We start from the raw sequence: 5368 nt of genomic DNA on the forward strand, positions 1-5368 counted from the left end.
CAGACCCCTCCGGCCCTCAGTTATGCAGGGTTGAAGCTACATTAAGATTGAGCGTTACTGGTAACGCTACACATAAAGTGCTATGATGACTATAAAAGCTACTTAATGACTGTCCGTTGGCGTGCAGAGTGACTTTAGGCCTCATGACTGTCGAGTGGATGGCTTTATGGTCGAGTGGTTGGCTTCATGGTCGAGTGTCTTCGAGTCTGTCGAGTGGAACACTTCTGAATCGATTGAAAGGTGGTTTCTTCTAGAGATGTCCTTGGGTAGGGTAGTTTGGATAGGTCCATGACCCTACCCTAGGTACATAGCTTCATCATTAGCCCCCGAATGGATCGGGGTTTGAGTGGGGAAGGAGTTGAGAACTCTTCCGACCCATTTTTCGTGCTATGAGTATGCCTTGTTGTGGATCAATGAGCTTTAGGTGACGGCACCAACTTCTTTTTCAGTCGCCTTGACCCATTCTTTGTATCCGTCGAGTGAATTTCTTTACTTGAAAAACTCCGAGTGACGATGTGGAGGGGATCCTCCGTTTGACAAGTTGTTCTGCTGCTCGCGGATTTCACGGGATTTGAATTTCGGGAAGTGCGCGGGGCGGGGGAGGCCGCTGTAATCGGATGGGATAAGGCAGTGACGCCTCGATCTCTGTGCCACATTTTTCGCCACGTATCGTGCGCGCGAGTGTTGCGGGATTTGACAGGATCGCCCGGGCCTACCAGCCAGCCACTCGGAAGCAACCTTATATAAGGCGCCGGACGGGTTTTTTTGAACAATGCGTTCTCATTTCCTCCTCTCTTCCCCAGGGTCATCCGCCTCGTTCGCTTCCATCTCAGTGCCGCTGCCTCGTGCGCGTCCCGCCGGCGACGATGGTGAAAGAGAAGACGGCGGCCCTGGAGCGGGCGAAGAAGGCGACGACGAAGGCAAAGGGAAGGGCGACCAGTCGGGGTGGGGGATCTTCATCGAGGGCCGGCCTGCCGCAGGGCTGGATCCAGGGCGACTGGATCTGCTTGACGATCCGTCAAGCGGATCTTGACGACCTGGCCGATGGAGGACTGATCCCCCACGGATCGGCGCGGCTCCCGGGGAAGGAGTCCGAGCCGCAACCTCAGGAGGGTGAGTGCGTTCTCTTGGCCACCCATGTCGACCGTGGGTTTTCTTTGCCGCCTCACCCTTTCTTTCGGGGATTTCTGAATTTCTTTGGGGCGCAACTCCACCACTTCACACCCAACACCATCGTGTACCTCGCTGCTTTCGTGTCTTTGTGCGAGAATTTCTTGGGTTGCCGGCCTCATTGGGGTCTTTTCAAGCACATCTTCACCTGTCGCTCACAGACGGTGAAAAAGGCCAATCCAAGTGACGAGAGAACATAAGTGATTTAGATGTGTGGGGGTCTTGGGGTTCAGTTGAGAGGAAAAAGTTCCTTTCCGACCATGATCCTACCTAACTCGGTCCATGGATGGCAGTCGACCTGGTTCTACTGCAAAGACCAGCCGACGCCAGGGCAGTCGACTGGGCTCCCTCCTTTTTCCATGGAACGAGTGCGGAAGCCTTCCTCTTTGAAGGTGGTCCCGGAAGAGAAGGCGCAAGTTAATTTGCTGGTTGAGCGTGTCGTCCAGCTTATCCGTGACGGGGTGACCGGCATGGACCTCTTGGAGGTCTTCCTCCGATGACGAATCCAGCCGCTTCAAGCTCGAGACCATCCGATGTGGTTGTATTCTGGCATTGAGGACACCACTCGGATCCACCCGGAGGAGATTGACGATGCCACGTTGGAGCGGTGGCTGCCGAGCATCACAGGGAACAAAGACAACCCCCGAGGAGCTAGGAGGATCCCTCCACTCGACCAGTCATACAAAGTAGACAAGGTACAATTCTGCATTTCTGAATGTGATTCTGCTTTCTTCATTCTGTTTGCTTAAAATCAGTCGACTGACGTTTGTCTTGTTTGTTGTCTTCTAGGCCACGACTAAGATGTACTCGACGCCCAACGGAGCGCAAGAACATGCCGAGGAGGGAGAGGCGAGCGGAGGTGAAAGTGGGGAGGAGTGGCAATCCGATGGTGAGGGGGAAGAGGATGACGACGGCTCCAGCGAAGAGGAGGAGGAGGAGGAGGAGGAGGAGGAGGAGGAGGAAGTCGATCCTCCTCGCACGGAAAGGCGATCGAAGCTCATCCACGACCCCGCGAGTGAGCGTTGCAAAGCGATTGCAACCATTGGGCAATCGACAAAGTGCCCTCGGGCGGCTTCTCCGACGCCGACTGAGAAAACGCTGAAGCATCCACGAGCGGCACCATCAAAGCCGCCGAAGGCCTTGCCCAAGATGAGAATGGCCATTCCCACTATCTCCGGGTAACATCAGAACTTGTGTTTTCTCGTTTAGCATGGACGAACTCTTGGTCGACTCATCGACTAACCGACTTGTTTCTGAAATCCGCAGTGCTGCTACCTCCGAGACCTCCGCCAAGAACGAAGACCAGGAAATGGAAGACGCTGCCGCCTCCAACCTTGGTACGCTCTTTGAGGTTTTACTTTTGGTCGATTGGATTTCGATTTCAACTTTGGATTTTTCCTGCAGCTCCTCCCCACGTCATTGATCTCCCTGATGATGACGACGAGGTGCCCCTGAGGGCAAGGAGGAATAAAAAGGCGCCGGCTGGCAAGACCACTCAGACTGCATCAGCGCCTGAGGCATCGGTTCAAGGGGGTGACGATGTCACTCGGCATTCTGTGTCCTTCGCTGTGCCGCTGACGAGTGTCCGGCCTTCAACATCGACTGTTGACCCGCCCTCCCTTTTCGCCACACACCTCGTCCTAGAGGACCAAGCGGGTGCTGCTAAGGAGGCTATACGCCAGGCGGGGATCATGATGGAGCAGGTGAAGGCGATCCGGGAAGCCAGCCAAGCGGCCTATGATGCTAGCTCAGCCCTTCAGAGCAACGTCCAGGTTAGTTGGTCACTGCTTGTTCTGTTAGGATATGCTATCTGAAGACTTTCTTTCCGAAGATCTTTGCGTCTGTACACCCACTGGGTGTGTCGATTGAATATTTGAACCGGTGGGGCCACGCTGAGTGTACCCACTGGGTGTAGTCCTCGAGACTATGGTGGACTGCTGGCAGTTGACTGTAGTCTTGTATCTTGAATTTCTTCACTCTAACTTGTTCACTCGGTCTGGTCGGGCCATGTCGAATGGAATTTTGGAACGAGTCGGTAGAACCGGTGGGGGCACGCTGAGTGCACCCTCTGGGTGTAGTCCTCGAGACTATGGTGGACTGCTGGCAGTCGACTGTAGTCTGAAGAACCTTTTGTTTTTGGTAGATCATGATGAGACCAAGACTAACTGCTGGCAGTTTGCTATAGAGCTACAGTTTTAGGATCATAACCTCTTTGTCTCTTTCGGCCGACTGGTCGGACCGAGTCGGTAGAACCAGTGGGGGCACGCTGAGTGCACCCACTGGGTGTAGTCCCCGAGACTACTGTTGAATATTTTGATTCGGCTGTAGTCTTAGAAATGCTATGAGTTTTCTCTTAGTCACTCGAAAGCAACCTATCTTTGATGTCTGTCGACTGATCCTTCACAGAAATCTTGCGAACTTGTGGCTCGCTATACTGAGTTGGAAAACAAACATATCCAGCTCGACCTTGACTTGAAGCTTGTTCAGGAGAACTTTCAGAAGGCGAAGGACGAAGCAAAAGGTATGATTGGTGAGAACTTGACGAATGTTTGTATCTTTCTGCCCATTCCTGATTCTGATCTCACTATCATTTTGCAGATAAACTGAAGGAGGCTCTGAAGAAGAAGGACCATGACCTTGCCGAGGCATAGAAGGCGGCTTTGGACAAAACGAAGCTTGCGGAAGAAAAAATGGCTTCAGTCGGTAAACTTGAAGAGGAGAACGCCAATCTGAAGGCTGCTCTCGACGCAGCCAACAAGGAAGTCAGCCGTCTGAAGAATGACAAGATAGCTCTGAATGACAAGGCTGGTGAGCTGGTGGGGAAGAAGAATGATGTGGAGGCTTATTTGGGAGGGCTCGCCAAGAAGCTATTCATCATGCTTGAGGGTAATCTCTCTTACCCGACTGATTTGTAATCATCGACTTATCGTAAAACTGCTGGTTCACCTTTGAATTGTGTTCACAGAATTCTGCCAAAACTTCGAGGAGGAACAGTCGAGTGGAGACAGGCTTGGACCCCATTAACTCTCTCGTGAAGGATGAAGCTGCCATGAACGTGCTCCGACTGGAGTCTCGTGTTGCTGGTGTGGTCGACTACCTTGCTCGACTGAAGGTTGCGGCGTCGCGAATCGACACGACACTCTAGCCGAGAGAGACGCTTCAAAATGACCTCGAGTCTCTAATGACTCGATTGAATGAAGTTCCAGGTCGAGTGAAAGAATGGAAGAAGTCTTCTGCCAGGTGTGGTGCTGATGTTGCTCTGTCCCCGGTTCGCGTTCACTGCAAGGATGCGCGAGAGGACAAGCTGGCATCCCTCAAAGTGGCCAATACCAAGAAGCATGACTTCCAATCTTTCATGGAGACCTTCATTGCTGCTGCCACTCGGATTGCTGATGGAATCGACCTGGACCAGTTTGTCACGCCTTCCAGTCCTCCACCTGAGGAGTAAGAAAAACTGTTGTGCTTCACCTTAAATTTGCCTCGGAATGCCGAGTGGTTTTGTAACCGATAAACTTTAACAGGCTTGTTATCTGAGCACTTCTGAATCCGTAGGATGCTATCTGAACTTGGCTTATCATTGAATATGCTTGCATTTGCCTTCGAGCGAACTTTGTTCTTCACTCGGAATTCACTTTAGCGCTTGAGACGCAGCCCTGAGGTGGAGGATCCAGTCGACCTGCTCTTCATCGCTCTTGCAGGTAAGGATGGAGCATAGATCGCAGTCGACCTGCGCCCTTGCGGATTGGGATGGAGCGCATGTTGTATTTGTGACGTAGCTCCGAAGGAGAAGGTAGCAGTCGACCTGCACCTCGTCGTCCTTGTAGAGCGCACATTGTATTTGTGGCGTAGCTTCGAAGGAGAAGGTAGCAGTCGACCTGCACCTTGTCGTCCTTGCAGAGCGCACATTGTATTTGTGGCGTAGCTCTAAAGGAGAAGGTAGCACTCGACCTGCACCTCGTCGTCCTTGCGGATCGAAATACTTAGGCGAGTACTGGACTGCAGCTAAGCCCCCGAGTGGGAGGTTTGCTCTCCACTCGGTAGGATTTTCAAATACTTAGGCGAGTACTGGACTGCAGCTAAGCCCCCGAGTGGGAGGTTTGCTCTCCACTCGGTAGGATTTCAAATACTTAGGCGAGTACTGGACTGCAGCTAAGCCCCCGAGTGGGAGGTTTGCTCTCCACTCGGTAGGATTTCAAAT

Source organism: Triticum aestivum, chromosome 3B, assembly GCF_018294505.1.
Source record: "Triticum aestivum cultivar Chinese Spring chromosome 3B, IWGSC CS RefSeq v2.1, whole genome shotgun sequence".
Taxonomy (NCBI): domain Eukaryota; kingdom Viridiplantae; phylum Streptophyta; class Magnoliopsida; order Poales; family Poaceae; genus Triticum; species Triticum aestivum.